Here is an 18,506-nt window from a genome sequence, read left to right on the forward strand (position 1 = left end):
GTTTCAAGAAAGAGGGCAATAAAAGTTATTTTGTCCTTATTCTTGGAGCAGCATGAGTAGGCTGAGGCTGTGGTGCTGGGAGGAGTGTGTTCTCCGTACAAGGAAAAGGAAAGTTCCAGCATTAGTAAGAGAGAAAGAGGCAGGATATAGTGAACTTCATGTCTTGCTGATATTGCTGAGTTTATCCTGGAAATATTCAACTGCCATGTTTAATTGCTTAAGACTTAGGGATATTTAGAATTTAAAATAAAGATTTATCACTTTAATCTTCTCTGCCATATGTCCCATGAAACGTATGTGCATTTCCCTGTGGTTTTTCATCTCACCTCCGTATATTGCCTTTCATCCCAGATCTTGCCCTTTCATACGTAAGGGTCAGACTGAACTTCTTTGGGGCAGATCTGTGAAGCAGGTGGAGAGGGAGTAGCCGTTAAACTGCAAATATTACGTGTACACACTGTCTCTGTGGGGATAACTCCGTGTCATCTCCTGTACCAGAAATCGGCAACAAAAAGGCTTTAACTGTGCAGGGCAGTGGAAATTCAGGACTACAACTAAAGGAGGCCCCTGTTTCCAAAGAAGAATTTAGGGATGTTATATGTGATTACTTTAAACTTTAAAATTTTAATCATTAGAACTAATATCCTTACTCTAAGAAAAGAAGCCAGATGATCTTCCCTGACCACAGTGGCTGCAATTTTTATTTTAGTTTGCTTTGCAAGGGAGCCAGTTTCACAACTAGACCATATCGGTGCAGAGTAACATGATGAAGTCATATACTCAGAGTGAAAACCTTGTATTTCTGAGTTCAAAACCAAATTCTGTGTCAGTATTTGACAACATTTTTTACATTTTAAGATATATTAAATACCACATTGTTCTGGCTCATGCACATCTCCGTTATTTGGATCTTACAATTTTGATTCCTTTTGCATTTGATACGTTTCTTATTTCTGAATCATCAGTTTTGGATGCTGTCAACATTTACATTCTCTTTCTTATCCTTAATGAATCTGTTTAATGATAATAATCCTAGCACCTATTGCTCGGCATCGGAGTATATTCTTCTTTCTATTCTTATCTAATACCATTGATTAATAACTCATTGCTTCCTATCTGTCAGACAGTTTTTATCCACCTTATTGTATTATTATCCAGACCATAATTCTCTAATCTGTCTATGAGCTTCCTGTGTGGTACTGTGTCAAAGGCCTTGCTAAAATCCAAACAAATTATATCCGCCACATTTCCTTTATCCACCCAGTTTGTCACTACACTGAAATACCCATCACAATGAAACATTTATTGATGTAAGTTTCTGTGTAAAACCAGAATAAATGTGAAGGTTCTGCTGTGATTATATGATAGAGCCTGCTTCTTAACAGGTATTATCATTTTATGCACTAAAGATAATTTGAGCCATGGGAGATGATACCATTCAACAGGAGCGGTGAGGCTGTGAAGATCAAAGCATTATGAACCTTGAAAAGAAGTGGGAGAAGCTTATATGCTACAATAACTTTTAAAGGGCATAAGCGAAGTCCTCAAGCTGTATTCCAAGAGATGCTCAGAGAATATCAGCTTCAGAGCTGCTTCACAAAAAAACTGTATCGTTAGAGAAAGAATTGTTTGGGCAAGGCCTCGTGAAAGCTGCATGCTGTCACTGTTCCTGTTCCTTGGGAACATAAACAGGATCTAGGGACAGCTTGTGCAAGAAAACAGTTGGAATAGGGAATATCATGGTTTTCAGCAGCCAACTTGATTACCATCATCGCCCCCACGTAGGAGGATAACTTCAAGAGGTATTTAGAAGGATGCTGGGTCCTACCTGGCTATAGCAGAGCTACCAGTTAAACTGCACTTTAGGAGTCCAGGTCAGGTCTTAAGTGCAGTCATAAAGAGACTAACTCTTCAGTGGGTTGAGAAGTTCAGCTTCTGATGTGCTTTTACAGCTGGGTTTCTCAAGTGCTTGTTGCTTACTCTGTTAGCAGTAGGAATAAATGAGAGGGGTGGACTGTGCTATTACAGGATCCAACACATTTAAAAGTTATGAGGGCCCTTGTGGTGAAATTGCATCCAGTACCTTTTTTGGAGTGACCATTAGGGTTGATTATGCATCACAGCTTTTATTCAGTTGAGTCTCTCTAACTTTCTGAAACCTGAATTTCAAGGAGTGTTAGTCTTTGCCTAAAGGCAGTATTTTTCATACTTGAACAAAAATAGTTCAAACAGTATTGGGGAGGGGTGTGGGGTGTGTGAAAGTAGCCAAAAATACACCTTTTTCCTGATTAAAATGCTTTTCTAGCTGAAACAGCCATGGCTTGGAAATTAAAATTTGTAATGGATACAGTCTTCACTGGGAAAGTAAACTCAAAAGATGAATGCCATAAGGAAAACGAAATCTCTGTGGGCACACAGCTTTGCAGTGAACCAGTAACAGATGGAGATTTACCATTTTGATAAAGAAACCTTCAGTCTCCTGTTGTCCGTTACTGCAGTGGCAGGAACCCTCGTTCCCAGCACAATGCCATAGGTTGTCTTCTGCTCTGTTCTACTGAATCACAAAAAAACGCAGGTTTCTCGTATCTGCAGCCTTGTGACCCCGGTTTGAGCCACAGTTCTAGGGTTAGGAAGAAGCCCGGTTCAGCCCTGCTATACCGTACAGATGGCCATGAGTTCAAAGACAGAACTGTAAATGACCAAAGCTTCTGTGTACTTTTAAAAGTGTACAAAGGGCTCCAATTCAGGAAAACATTCATTTTTGGGAGGATTCTTTAAGCACAGGCATTTTTTTTTTTTTTTTAATTTTTATTTTTTATTCTGTCCCCTCAAGACAAGAGAATGGTAACACAAAATAAACCTGTTTGTAGAGAACTAGTAGCAGCTAAAGCAGCTTAAAAAAGTGGAAGTGGTGTAATGCTGTATCTATGTTAATAAGATTTGTTCTTTTGCATCACTGATGAACCTAGACAGAGCATTGTGCTGGTGTGTCTATACTAGTTCCAATTTCAAAGTTTGCTTATTTTTTGTTAGATGAGGAGCCTGTGCAGCATTGATATCCCTCTCTGATTTCTGTGACACAATTAGTCCATGGCCGCCCTGCCTATGTTTTTGAACCTAAAATGCCAGAAAGTAATCTGGGCCATATCCTAAGTCATTATTTGGATTCTGAAGTTGAAATGAGGTCTCTTGACTGGCGCCTGAGCTTATTTGAAAATTTTCTTGAAAGTACTGGGCTTGATTTTTTTTGTTGTTCCCCCTTCCCTGGTTGTTGAAGAGGGCTTTCTTAATATAATCAATGAGTTTTTTCCTGAGTAAGGACATCAGTATTTTACTTTCTGTGAATAGTTACTTGTGGCAGTTACTTCATCATTGATTTGCAGTTCCAGAAGTGAAAGCAGTGATACGAGCAAGTACTTTGAAAAAGATCAATTGACTGATGTTGTAAATTCTATGTAGAAAATTCAAAAGCTATCAGTAAGTGTTGTGCTGTATTCTCTCCTAACCTCCCCTCTCCCATCACTAATCAACTGTATATGATTCTCATTGACCTGCTCCAGCTGACTTCAGGTATTCAAGGAAAATCAAACCCTTACAGATACGGAACTTCCTTATTGCTAAGAGGTTGCAGAAGGCTGACATCTTCTGAAATGTTTTCTTTTTGATAACACATTATTTTTGATAACACATGATACTTTTTTTTCCTTCTCTTTCATTTTTAGGTGGAATGAATGTGGTTCTTAGGAAAGTGGGGGACTAGACTATAAATGAGTCAGGCACAGTGGAGTCAGGTGCTATACAAGTTGTGGAATATTGCTAATGAACTTTGGTCGTTGTACAGTCAGTAGCTTTGCTCTCACAGTTTTCAGGCTCTACACAAACTTTACAGCATGCTAGAATCATGAGAAAGCAAAGTGAAATATGTTTACCTTCTGATATTTGTATTTAAAGTCTTCATGGAGAGCTAACACTTGCTCTCCTGTCAACACTCTATTGTATTAATGTACCTCATTCCTGACCTGCCATACTCCTCACTCTTGCAATTCCAGCTCTTGGGCCTCTCTCAAGCAGAAGTTCACCAGCTGTTCTTGAGCAGTTGCTCAAGCTTCAAGCAACTTTCAAGTTGAAAGCTGTTGCTTTTCGCAAGGGGATTAGTGCACTCCTTTCAGGCAACGGTCTCCTGCCCCGCAGTGCTATAAGCATGCTCACCCGTGCACAGGAATGTGAGCCTCCTGCTTAAGAAGCTGCCTCCCCTTCTACCTCTTGCTCATACATACCTGCCGAAATCATTTCATCTCGAGGTCACAGGTTTCTCAGTTTGTAGAATGAAAGATATTACTAAAGTGGCAATGATTGGTATTCTGAGTTTAATGAGGTTTTCTGTAGGTTTTGCTCTGGGTTTAACTCCAACCTGTAGCTAAAATAGCTCTTTAAGATGCTCTGTCTCTGTGTGTTGTATGTCAGGTGTTCTGTTAACTACGGTTATTTAATTGAAGTTTTTCAAGATGGCAGTGAACACGCTCTCACAGCGAGCTGTTTCCGAGGCTCTGTTTCTTTTAATGGGTGGATTGCAGTGTGTGCCGGTTCGGCCTACCTTGAGGAGAGGGGCTGCTTTATCTGCAGGCACTGTGCCCCGCTGCTTAACTCGCAGAGTAACGCTAGGTGTTGCATTTCCTCCTTTTCCTTTCCAATCAGAAGAATGTGCGTGGAGCAGGAAGGACTTCAGGTTAAAGCTACTAGGAAAATACACCGAAGAGCAGCTGTAGGGATGGTGCCCAGCATGGGCCAGGGGTGCTGTACCTTTGGGCTTTGATAGGAGAGGGCTAAGTGCTTCCTCCTTCTCTACAAGAAAATGGGGGTTTTGGACAAAATTCACTGTGATGAAGTCCGTGCACCAATTTATTCCTATTTAGGTCATCAGAATAGGGCTTCAGTGGTGCAGTCCGTATGCTGGCTCTCTATACAGAGATACATTTCACCCTCAGTGAATGCTCTTTGTTTTCTCAGTTGAGGTCAGTTTTTCATTGCATTCATTAAAAGAAATAGCTTTGGATTGCAAATACCAGTGCCCCTCTCCTTCCCTGCCAGCAAGCCAGCATTAAAGTCCTGAAGATTTTAGAAAAGGGGTAAATTTGGAAGGGAAAGAAATGGAAGTTCAGAGGCTGAAGCTGTTATCGCTTATCTGACAGTTGTGCTGTTGCATACTTCTGATGGACTTAAGATTTTTTTTTTTTTAACCTGGATTTCTCCACTGTTCCTCTGTCTATCTTACTAGATGCCCATCAGGAGAAAGAAGGATAGTTATTTGATGTAAAGATTGTCTAAAGGACAAGGAACGTGTTTCTCAAATGATTCCTTCAAGAAAAATTTCATCCTAGCCTGTAAAGGTTATCCTGTGGCAGCATCGTCCTAGTGCCTCTGTCTGAGGGCTCTTGTTCCTTCATTTGAATGCTCAAGAATTGGTTCTGTGTAAGATCTGATAATTCTTGCTGGGCTGGCCCCTTCCGTGCTCTCTGCTTCGCCTGCTGCTTTTTAATACGTCTGATCTTGACAGAGTGGAAAAGTTAAACCTAAAAATAAGTTCCTGAGCTCATTCCCGTTTGTGGTATACATGTGTGTATGAACGTGTTTGTGTGACAGTATATCATCTGATACAGTGCATTTCTTTTTAAACATCTGTGGGGATGGGTTGGGAAGGCTCATATAACACTGAAGTCTGAAGAACTGGGTTTTTACTTGTGGGAGAACAAAGAAAAAATTTCACTTAAGAATTGCCCCCAGTCTGTGGAACGTTCAAAATCAGTATTAGATTCACATCCAGGATTTATTTGCAGATCTCTGTCAGTGTGCTGCTGGTGCAGAGAATAGCTTTGACTTTGAATGGGGTAAATGAGGCAAGTTCTGCTGTCACCTTTTAAAAATAAAATTTAATTGAGTTTTGATTTGTTCCTTTAATGAATCATTGGTACATTGTATGTGTCTGTGTATATTGCTGTATGGTTTGTTATTATGAGGCCAAATCCTGACAACTTATTGCAAAATTGTTTTAATTTATTATTAATATTTTTTGTTTTTCTCATTTCTCCTGGTTTTGGAGCCTTTATAATTAGATATAATTAAAACCACAGGTTTTAAACTCCAGTCTAACATTTAAACTCATATTTATGGTGCAACCCCTGGAGTTTTATTGTCATTCCAACTGCATTTTGAAAAAAAAAAATTTTTTTTGCATCCGTTCACATGCTATATCTACAGCCACCACTTCTTAATCATCTGTTTTGCACAGTAAAACGACATTTATTTTACACAATAAGAAACCTTGCAGTTTTATAGAGTAGCTATTTCGTATCCCTTAACAAAAGGGTGCAAGGGACTTTTTGCCTTGTACACTTTAAAAAGAGCTTTCCTCTTTTCGAACTTGTCTGTCTTTCTCTGCTCCGCCATGCAACAGTCTGAAAGCGCTACATGCTGTAGAACAAATTTTAAAAAAAAGTTGTTGGCTGGCATTATGTAAAACCATATTTTCCCTTTTGGTGCATATGTTCTGGTCCTAGCAATGTCCTTGTTTTGCTGAAATTAACATTTTTCCCCTCACAGTCATTGGTATGTGATGGTGTTTTTCTGTCTTCTTTAATTGTGATGCTTATTTTTTTTTAATTAGTATAAGGTTGATTGTTAAAATTAAGTGGCAGAAGGCTTCTTTCCAAGTTATTCAGAAATCTTTTGCTGAAGGAATATATTTTGCTACTCTCAATTGCCTTTTTCCCCTTCTTCTTTCATTGCAAACTACTCTGGGAAGAGCTTCTTTTAACAAAAAAAAAAAGGCTACGCTTGACTGATAATGCATTGCTTTGGATGGTGAAACATTATGAAAGTTTAATTTTTAATTAAATCTGAAATACCAATTATAACTGAAAGAGATTTTAACCTGTTTCTTTTCAGACTGCCTGAAGTTACATTGTAGATGCTGAAATCACTGCACCTTAAAAACAAAAAGATTAAGCTGCTCTGCATTCCTGTAAGTAAAAGCTTTTCCGGTACCTTTTGTCCGTATTTTTCCTCTATATGCATCCAAAGTGTTAGCACAGTAGCTGGTCTTGGATAAAGGTCAGAGTCGCCTTGAATGGGATTTAGAAGTTCAAAGGATGTTTTATTTAAAAATTAAAACTGAACTTACATCTTGCAGATCTTTAATTTCAGACCCCTGAATAGATGGTTCTTTTCTGCTTTGTTTTGAATATTATTACGAATAGTGTGCATCTCTCTGTCGGTTGACTTACAGTTCCTATCGCTTTGTCAGTGAGGATTTCTGCACTTTGGTGCAGAGATAACAGAAAGTAACAGAAGATTCCTTATAGCATAAAATATAGTTTATTCTCTTTCCGTGATGTCATAACAAATTTTTCTCCTTTATACAAGAAAAAAACAAACAACTTTCTGATGACATCACAGGGGGCTTCAGCTGCTTCAGGGTGTAGATGAAGTCAGAATTGCCTAATTCATCTGTGCTGTGACACAACAAAACAGTCAACATCTTAGGTCTCTCAGCAAGAAAGGAGTCTCTTTCTAAGCATAGTTATTCTATAAAATGAAAGTCAGATTGTACATCATTCTGATCTAGCCTTATTTAGAATCTGTTCATTGAATGTATTTGGGACAATAATTAATATTTGGAACTTCAGTGGCTGAACAACAGGCACGCAAAAGAGGATTGGAAAATGTAGTAGATTCAGATACTCTGAATTTAATGAAATAATATATGAAGAAAAATCCAGGAGCTTGTAGATAGTAGGAAAAAATTGATTTTAGTTGGACAGTACAAAGCTGTGGAATATTACAAAGCAACGTCGGTTTGTTTTCTTGTTCAAGATCAAAATGTGCAGTCTGTAATGAAATCCAGAGCCTTCTTCCAAAGTGGTACTTTTGTACTTCAGTGTTAAAATATTTTAACTATCAAATGGGATTTTTCCTTCCTTCCCCTCTCTCCCTCCCCCTTTTTAAAAAAAAAAATTGTATTTTTAATGATTTATTTTAAACTAGCTGAAGGGTACAGTACACTGTGGGCAGCTAATGCATGCCCCTTCCAGCGTGGAGCGCCAAGCATGACTCAGGCAGGCAGATTGTGCCATTCTGGCTCTACTCCATTGTGTTTTTACATTACTGGCAAGGGCCATGCCATTGTGTTGTTTAAATATTGTGTATTAACTGCAGGCTGTGGCCAGTGAATGGTATTTAACATTTTCTGCTCATCATTCCTGAATATGAGCAGCTTCCCTGGCCACCAGAGGTTAACTTTGCAATTACACTGGTGAGCAGAGCTGAAAACACTCATGGATTTTCTGGGTCCAGCAGCAATTTAAAGGGAGGTGTTGGGGGAAAAGTGGGGAAACACTTCTGGATCTGTGAGTACAGAATTTCAAAGTTGTCTTGCAATTTTGTGTGAACAACCAGGAGAATTTTTGTTGGAAAGTAGAAGTAATTCTCTTTCCAGAATGCAACAGCAGAGTGAGGAGTGAATTAAGGCAAGTTCTTTGAATCTTTAGGATCCAGATGGTCAGTAAGTCCTGCACGGACAGCCTTAAGGCAAAATACTGGGTAGCAATATATGGGTGTGATGGTTGATGCTGGCTGGAATGGGCTTTTTCTAGTTATATGAGACTCTAGGCTTTGGAGGGGAAATAAATGCACAAGTGTAAAACTTGTGTATAGGAATTTTTATTTATTATTTTTTTTAAAATCAAGGATGGCAAGCATGTCCAGGAAGAGGTGTTGAGCAGCTTGCTCAAGGTCAGAGTAAATCAGTGGTCAAACTGGGAATGGAGTGTGGGGTCACGACTCCCAAGTCTCTTCTGTTCTGCCTAGTTCTTCCTTCCATTCCATGAAGTAAAGATCCTAGTTTCTAATCTTTGAGTTTCTTGTGTCATTTGCTTTTTCAGAAAAAAAAATACCCCACCTGTAAACTTCTAGCTGCTCCTAAGCTTTGTAGCCTTGGCATACAGCCTGTCTTTGGAATACAGAAGCACAAGGTGGGGGAACTTTTACATATGCACATGTACGCTGTAAAATTAGGATGTGATTCTTGCTATACCTTGTGTCCATGTAGCTAGTAACTTGGCACAATAAAAACAGGGGCACCTTCTTTATAGAGGAAAGTATGCTTTAAGGATTTCCTTTGTTTCCTATATATGTTCACTGTAATCAGGTGTCTCTAATTGTAAGATTAGTGAATAAAATAAACTTCCCAATATGGCTTTCCTATATTAACCCAAAAACAGGAAGAGGAAAAGGCAAGCCATACTCTGGTAGTTTTCTGGGTTTTTTTAATTGGATTTCTTTAATTGAAGGGTGGAAAACTTGTTTTAGGGTAGGGATGTCCCTAAAGCAGCTGATTAATATAAAATGGATCATATTTTCGGCTAATACGAAAATACGCTTGACTTGATACATGGCATTGGAAGAAAATACAGGTTCACAACATGTGAATATCTGGCAGGCAGTTGCATAAAAACACAGCCTTCTAAATGTACTGCAGGCATGCTCTTAATGGAAAAGGTCTGTGGGCTGGAGTCTTGCTATGTTGGGTGGTCTGGCCATGTTTTGCTATGTACTAAAGTTATGTGGATTGATAGGCAAGTAGATCCATTGAGGTCCATGGGACTACTCAAATACTTAACTTTAAGGATGTGGTTAAGTATTTGCTGTTTGCAACTAACCCCAGATAGGACTAAGTCTAGTATGAGGGGCTACCTCTGCTCACATTCAGTGTCTACTTGATTTTAGAAGGAGACAGTGACAGCATGTTGTGTGTGAAAGAAGAAGATTCTGTACACACAAATGGAAAACCTATATAAGAGATGCACTGAATATGCTTTCAAAGCAGTGGTTTTAGTTACACTGCCATTGGCTAAGACCAATAAGGAGTATATGACATTATTTTTGCTAAAAAGAGAGATTTTTCAAGGTTTCAGCCTTATGCAGCCTTGTGATCTGATTACTGACCAGGAGATCTGGTGCTCTAATCTTGAGGGTTGCTGGCTCATTGGGTGGCATTGGACAAGTCATCTAACCTTGCTGTGCCGTGTACAGCAGATCACTTTTTCAATCTGGTTCAAACTGATACAGCTCTGTGAACGTTATTGAGTTTGTGTTTGCAAAGCTCTTAGAGGAGAAATAGTAACCATTGTTATTATTAATAAGTATATTGTGTAGACAAATCACGAGGGATGGAGATACAGCCACTCATGGGGGTGATCTTTCACAACTCACTTGTGCCTTTGTTTAATTCCATCATTCAAAGGTATCAAGGCCAACTCCAATTTACAGAAGTATTTCTCATGTCACTCGCCCCACTGTTGAGTATTTTATTGTTCATGTTCTCTCTCCGTCTGTTTCTCTGCTACTTTCCTCCATGCTGAATTAACCTTGCATACCAAACTTTATTCCCCTTTTTTGTATTATACAGCAGAGACATTTGTGTAGCCTCCAAATTACAGAGAGCAAATTCATTTTGTCTAGTGATTGTTTGCTGATGATGTATGAAACAGACAGAAGACAGTTTGAATTTTCATAAGTTCAATTGAGCTTGCAGGCATAAGGAAAGGAACAGGCAGAACCCAAGCCAATGTGACACAGTAAGCTGGCATCCCAGAGTGCATGCTGCATGTGTAGCGTCAGGATGTCAGGGCTGAGAAGGGCTTCGTCCATCACAGTAGTGCTTTTAAATGAAGGAAGAGTTTTGAAGCAACAAACAAGCTACCCTACCATGTGCTTTACTGCGCAAGAATCCTTGCGGTTCCTGATGGATATGGGATCTGTCCTTCCCTCTGGTAACTTGCTGTTTTAACTGGAATTTCATGTCTAAGATGGGCTTTGAGCCCAGCAAATTCCCAGTTCCTATTCCTCTGACAAAATGTAAACCCTCAATAGTTTGTTAAGCCCTTTTTTTTTGATGCAGAAGATACTGCCTTCTAGAAGCTACGCTGGAGAAGATGCATACAAATGTGAAATGAGTATGGAAGTGTGCTTCCTTTGAACAAAGATCAATGTCTTGGGGCTGACTGTCACTGAGGAATTGTGTTAGTACTAACAGAGAGAATTAATTTTGCCTTTTCCCCTTCCTATGCCAAGGCATTAATCCAGGAACTCATGGGGATAAATTCTGCCCTGATTTTTACCTGTGGAACCCCAGTGGAAATGTGGAGAGGTCAAAAATGTTTGTCAAGGCAGAAATGGTCCTGGTGTTAAAATTGTTGAGAAAGCAGAAACTGGTTGATTGTCATCTGGCCCAGGGGCAAGAGAGTATGTAGGAGCCCTACGTGGCATTATATGCTTCTGAAAGCGTTGCTTTTGTTGTATGTTGAGGAGAATATGAAAAAAATATTCTAGTGAGTGAAAAGCTATAATCAGGAGCACAGTGATTAATTGTTCTTCATATCCACTGGGAGAAAGACCTAAAGAAATCAGTTCAACGAGCAGAGAAAATTACCAAGTTACATACTAAGAACCATGTTCTGACTGTATTGGTTGTAAAGCACTGGGATGCACAATCTGTAGGTACTGTGGAAGCAGGAGAGGTTTCTTTTTTAAGGAATGGCTTGGAAAACCATATCTCAGGGTGTGCTAGAACTCGCTGTAAGGCAGAAGACCAGCCTGGACGGGTTCTGTTGCTCCCTGGCGTTCCTCTGATTCAGCGTACCGTTTGGGAATGTTGGTATGTGGCTAATACATTCCTGATTAATAAAGCTTAATGTTCCCGAAAGATCCCCAGGGTTCTCATTTTTCCATCCTCTCATAACTGAAACCATACTGTCTCTTCAAAGATTTCATTGGGCTGCCAGCATTTTGCTTTGACCCTTCTTTTTTTAGAGAAGGACAGGGGAGGGAGTCGTATAGACACTGAGGGCAGATTTTTGGTCGCTGTGAGTCTGCACGGTTTCTTTCAAGTCAGTGCACAAATGCTGATTTGTTTCAGTTACTGGTTTTTAAAATTTGGATGAATGAAGACACTCCAGGTATTCCTGATACAAAGGCCTCTGACACAGATCGTGGAGACAGTTGAAAGTTGCAAATAGGATTGATGATCAGAGCAAATATGTAATGGGGCTGGAGTAAAGCCTGCTACAAAAAGGTAAATGGCTCAGGAGATTTGGGAGCTTTGTGATTGTCTCTGTTTTTTGAATTTCTATGTAAACATCCTTGAAAGATATTTTCACTTAATGAAACTGCAAATATCAAAATGCAGTTGGCCAGCCTGAAAATTTTGTTAGTTCTCAGGTTGGTTTTAATCAGTCTCATTCACAACTTAGCACAAAAAAAGAGTTGAGAATGATTGACGATTAAGTCCCTCATGCTTTTCCTGTTTTCTTGAAAATGTTTAAGGTTTGGGTTTTTTGGGAGGTGGAGGGGTTGTGTGGGGCTTTGTTTGTTTGTTGTTTTAGGTCTGTATGTTAAGGGCATCAGTTGTAGTGTACAAATGGGTAGAATCCCAGCTTTTTTCATAGATGGCAGCTCTTGGTTTTGCAGAATAGTGGCCACAATGGATGAAGATAGGAAAATGGCTCTCCAGTGTGTGGTTGCTTTAGTATGTAAAGGAGTACGGGTTGTGATTCACTCATATTAAAAAGGCATGGGAATATTAGCATTGATTCCCTGAGTAGCACTGCTTTAGTAAGTTGTAAAACACTTCAGCATTTCAGCACCTGAAGATGTTATGGTGAGAGTGGAAAATCTTTCACTCCATTTATCAAAACATTTGCTGGCCTACTTCAAGATAAAAGAAAGACTAAATATTATTGAGCAAGGAAAGTTATCTTAGACCAGAGATGTCATCAGATAAGCTACAAAAGGAAAAAAATGCAACATAGACCTGGCCTTTTCCAATCCTTGGTAGTCTTATTTTGTCCTATCCAAAATGAAATTCTTCAGCTAAACCAGTGTATAATGGGAGGGACTCCACAGAAAGGCATTGTGGTTATTCTATATTTACATCAGTGTCCCTGAGGACACTCTCACTGAATCATTCCAAATTCCAGAGTCTGATGTAGGGCAGTCTGGTGAATGTAAGTTACCCAAACTTTCTGGTCTGTTTTCTTCATTAGTGTAAGTGGTCTAGCTCTGAATTTTACTATAGAGGATCTGGTTCTTCTTATTGCCCTCTTTCCTGTCGTTGTCCCTGCATCTCAGATAATAGATTAGAAAATATTTTAATCTCAGTTGTGTCAAAATTGGTCTGTTGTTTTCAACAGTTTCCACTGGCACGAGAGAGATCAGAATATTTGTTCTATTTATTTATTTTTACAAATAAATCATCTACAGAGCTCCACTGCTGACATGTCCATGGCTTTGGTGCCAGTGCATGCTCTGCAGGGCCTTCAGAAGTCTGACAGGGAACGCTGTCCTTCAAATATGTATTTTAACAGTCCTGTATTTCCTCATGACAGAAGAATTCCTCCAGCATCTTTTGTTCTGTGTGTGTGTCATCATCCTATAGCATTTTGGCTTAAAAGGACCTAGTTCTTGCTCTTTGCTTCCTTTTCTTACACCTCTCTCCTTTAGGAACCTGCAGGAGCTGGCAGCAAGATAGCTGGATTGGAGATAGTGAGCACTTGGCAGATTGGTCTGTGCCATTAAAGGCCCTTGGAAAAGCATTTGGCTTTGCAAGATGTTTTGGTGTCAGTAATAACTGAAGGCACCTCTGAGTCAGAACCTGCATTAACAAATTTTTTTGAACTCATTGTTTTCCCTGGCAGATTTTTTTTTTTAGTTGTCTTTTTTAGTTGTCTTCATGTTTCCTTAGAAATTTCATTCTCGTTCATGTAACGTTCTCATGGAAATTTTGAATAATGAAAATCTTTTGTAAAATGGAAGACTGTTATCTCATCTCTTTCAAGACTGGCAGTAAGTAATCAAGAATCCTGTGACTTTTAGCAGCAGAACCTTTTGAAGGAATTAGGTATATATTTCCCAGCAGCAATGATAGCAGTTGTGTGCCAGATCACTGCATGTCCTCTCTGAATATGAACTGGTTTAGGTCATGTTCCTGCAGTCCCAGTTCATTTAGGTAGGGTATAGTGGTGCAGTTCCTGTGTATATAGTTTGCAAGATCAGACCATCAATGGGAAGATCTGCCGAACATCGGAGTTTGAGCCAGAGGCAGATGAATTCTCATCTCTTCCCAGTTTCTTTTCCCAGTCATTAGGGTTTCGAGCAAGAAGCGTAATCCGTTTTGTCATGTCTCTTGCCCTGTTTTAATACACAACTAACCTTATGTCTGAGCGGCTGTCACTTTTCCAGAACAAGTGATAGTGGATTCCTGAAGCAAACAACTATAAAATGATCACCCTTTGGGGCAGGCTTAGTGTGTAAATGACAGCTTTTGCCTGGATGCAGTTAACAACTAGAGGGAAATTCCAGCAGTCGGGCATCACACAAGCCTGACGAATGCAGAGAGAGGGTGTTGAGGGACCAGAAATCAGGTGACCAAGAGGGTATAGAATTGCATGAGTCTATCATCTTGACGGGAAATATAGCACAATTAGAAGTGAGAAATCCCTGAGGTACTGATGCTCATGGATGGCACCTGAATGTAAGAGTTTTGATTCCTCATAATTGTTTCAATCCTGCAGGAAGGAAAGGATTATGCGTTTTACTTTTTTCAGGGCTTCGGTGCTATTGAATTTGTTCTGGTGCCTCTTGGCCATGTGAAAATCACCCCAGAAATGATACTGTTTGCTGTTTCTTTCTGTGTCACAAATTGACGTTACTACTTCTCAGCCTCTGTGTGTGTGTGTGTGTGTCTGTGGTTTAGAAAATACTGCTCTTTACAGCTACATCTGCCCTTATTCTGATCACGCTTGCCATTCAAGACATTTGTTTGCCATGACAAACTCCTGTTCACTTTACCAGTCTTTGTTACGCTGCAGTGGTCTTGCACCTATGTGCTGACACATGTGGGTCCAAAACTGCACTGAAGAAAATCTTCAGATATTAGTACAACCCTAGATATCTGGCAAATATTTAGTTTCTTCAGGATACCAGTCATGGTCACCTCAAGTGTTTTTCTGCCCTGTCCAGGGAACTGTCCTCTGGCAAGAGCTCAGGAGAATTCTTCATGCAGGAAGGTAATCACAACTAATATGTATGATTATAATCTATGACAAATATGAAATCTTTTACATTAATGTGTATGTCTTTGGAGTAGTACTGGACCAAAGCTTTGCATTCAGATAGTCCCTGACCTGGGGTTCTCAAAACTTCATTATTTTCTCATACAGTCTTAGACTGTTGCAGAGATACGGAAATTGATGATGAAAGGCCACTTTGCTACCAGGTCCAAATCTGTTTTAGGGGCTTTAAAGCTAGATGCAGTAACATTTAGGTGCTTGACTCCGAGTGGAATTCAAACCCCAGAGTTAGGGTCTTTATCCAGTACTTGGGATGTGTTAAGGGCAAAGGGAAGAATCTTGTTGGGTGGAGTGCAACCTAGAGGAAGCCAAAGGGAAGCTCTAGAGGCTAAAGGCTTGGTGATTCTTCCATGGACAGGATTTCTTACCATAAGAAACACAGAAAGGAACTTTTCCTCACTGCAGCCATTAGTGTCCCAGAGTATTCCAACTGAGCCAGGTAAATTTTACTTTTTATGAAATTATCAGCTGTTAGAATACATTTTCTATCCCCCTATAAAATTTGCCTTTCAGCAACATGAGATAGGCATAGATTTTCCATGCCTTATGGTGGTGGAAAACATTTCTGATGTCCCTGCATTGTCAGACTGTCAGGGGCACGCTTTCTATGTGATATCTTTATTATGATTTAATTACATTTAAAAGCATTTAATATCTAAAAATCTCTTACACTCTCTCTGTCATAACGTTTAGAATGTATCTATACCATACAGTAGTTATTTGTTAAGCCTCCTTATACCTATAAAACCTTGTAAAATAAATATACTGTATAGCAAAATAGATGTTCCTTATTTAATGCTGAACTAATTCTTAAAGCCGCATTGTGATTAATCATGGTTGTGCTGGTGGAAATCTAGAAAGGGTAATGGACTTTTCCTGCTGCTTTTTCTCTGTTGAGATGGTAAGAAGCCCAAATATCCATATTGTGAAACACTGAGTCTCACTTCTACTGCTGCCAGTACTTCATCCCACTGTCCAAATGGGATAGGACTTTGCCTGTAACTCCCCCCTGCTGCTTCCTAGAGCTGGCAACTCAGGGCTATTGAACTCAGTGAAATTCAGGGCTGCAGGTAAGCAGTGTGACAAAGCAAGTTCTCTTTGTAGTGCCCGGGGAGGTTATGCAGACATGATATCACCTGCAATCCGTGCTAGAACTCTTCACGCCATTTCTGTATTGAGTGCAGCTGTTTTCTGAACACTTCTTTTACAGATAAAGAGTGAAATCCTGGCCCCAATAAAGTCAGTGGGATTCTTCCACATTCCTTTCAGTGGACCCAGGATGCGTTGCAAATGTGTGTGCTTGAGCTGCCCCTTTGCATGGCGTGGGTTATGGTATGCCTGATGCATTTATACACATACATCTGTTCCCACCTCTCCAGCAGTGCTGCCCCTGGTGAGGGGCAGACACTGACTGCTCTGTCTGCCATTGTGTCAGCCTCGAGGTACAGGAGGAAGCACAGGACTTTCCTTAGCTGATAATAGGGGAAAAGGATTTACAGGGGGAAAACAAATACATCATGCTTTCTTTAGATTTTTTTTTTTTTTTGGAAACAACTAGATTTACCCTCTTTTAATATCAAAGTGACATTAAAGTTGTCATATGCATGGTTTTGCCCTGGAGTTCTTGAATGAAGGTTTATTTTGTTTTTAATCTCCTAATTTTAGGTAGTTTGGAGTTCTTTTGTTAAAGTTCATAAGACTATATTGGTTAGAAATTATTCCCCTCTCCCATTTTATCTAGCTCGGTTTTAATACTAGCTTACATAACAGTTCTTTCTTCTGTGGAGCCGATGAGGAACTGGCAAATTCGGTATGTAGTTCAGACAAACTGGTCCTCTGCTGGGCTGGGGTTGGGCTCTTGCTTGCACTGAAACCAGGTGTAAAATTCCCAGTCTCTGTCTCGGTTTGGCTTTTCTACTCCTCTGCAGCACTGATCTGCAAATGGAAACTCCTGCACTGATCTTTTTTAGTGTTCAGAGCTTTCAAAACCGAGTCTGTATTTGGCCTGTATTTGTTTAAATATAGAAAAAAATAACAGAGCTTGTTCTGCACTTTTGAAATCCCAGTCTTCTCACTTAAAGCTAGGCCAAATATTCTGCGTATTTGCAAGTCTAGCACTAATTCATGTGGCTAAATTGACAGTAATGGATGAATATTAAAGATGGATGGTACTATTGCCCTTTAAGTAGGGCCTCTGTTTACTTTAGTGGGATTTTCACCAGTTTCAATGCTTGTAAGGTCAGTTGTTGTGTCTTTTGCCACTTTGCTAATATAGCACTATTGTTAAAATTCTTCCCCAGTTCATTCCTAATGGCCACGCTATTAGGAACTTTACGTAACACTATGACTTCGGTGGTGTGGAGGGCAAGAAATGGTAAGAAACTAAACAAAAAATCCTAATGCAAATCTTACCTAACACAAATTACAGGAATTGATGTCGTGTATAATGGCTTCCCCTATGGCTGCTGTGCTCAGTGGCTGCTCAGTTTACCAGTCCAAACTAAAATGTGCTCTCCTCTGCCCGGTAGATCTAGACCAGTAGAGAGGGAAACAAATTGTATCCCCTCGCCTCCCCACTCTCCCCACTTCATAACTACAATCCCAATTATCTTGTCTAAGAGAAGTTTTTATGGGAGAAAGGTAACATATCACCACAATAACTTCTGAACATAGCTCATGCCTCAGGACTTGATGTTGCACAGAAGGTCTTATTTTATCTCTAGGCCCTGTACAAATAGAAATGCCTTGAACAGTGAGCCAGCGAAATGTGAAATTAAATAGGGGCAAATGGACGTTTATTTTATGTATAGTCACATTAATCAGACGTTTCATTTTTCTTTGGAAATGTCTGTTTCAACAAAAGCAAAACTATAGCAATTAAAAATGTGAGGAGGAAAACTAATAGTATTGATTTTTGGTTTGTGTGGTTTTGTTATTTTTTGCTTAATTTTGTGACATGTAAGTAGTAATGCATGTCTTACTGCACGTCAATCTGTCAGACTGCAAGAGGCACTTAGGTTTAGGAAAGGTGAAGGTTCAGTAAGTACTTGGCTAATGCTTAGTGACTTTTTTCATTGCACAAAACCGCTAGTTTTTCTACAGTAACATGCAATAATGCAAATATAGAAATAGAAAAGAATGGAAGGGCTTACTTGGAAATTCTAATACACAGAACTTTCAAAACAAATTTATTTTTGGCTTTTTAATTATGTGGGAAGGTTCAGTATCACTTCTTTTTGAATTCTGATTTTGAAAGGAAATGAGAAGTCAAAATTTCTGCCTTTCCTTGTAGCTCTAAAATGCCAAAAAAGGCCTAGTAGCTCA

The 18,506-nt window shown here is 39.5% G+C and overlaps 1 protein-coding gene across 14 annotated transcripts in view; it reads left to right on the forward strand.

Annotated features, from left to right (window-relative positions):
* The window catches only part of ZBTB20 (zinc finger and BTB domain containing 20), a 470,118-nt gene that overhangs the window by 134,140 nt on the left and 317,472 nt on the right, over positions 1-18,506 (forward strand). For 13 of the 14 annotated variants that reach the window (XM_072882091.1, XM_072882038.1, XM_072882100.1 and 10 more), the window contains one exon: positions 6,943-7,018. The exons of the other annotated variant lie outside the window; for it this stretch is intronic. The gene's annotated coding sequence lies outside the window, so the exon portion shown is untranslated. The remainder of the gene's footprint in view (positions 1-6,942; positions 7,019-18,506) is intronic. 14 annotated transcript variants of the gene reach the window in all.

Source organism: Ciconia boyciana, chromosome 1 (genome assembly GCF_034638445.1).
Source record: "Ciconia boyciana chromosome 1, ASM3463844v1, whole genome shotgun sequence".
NCBI classification, from domain to species: domain Eukaryota; kingdom Metazoa; phylum Chordata; class Aves; order Ciconiiformes; family Ciconiidae; genus Ciconia; species Ciconia boyciana.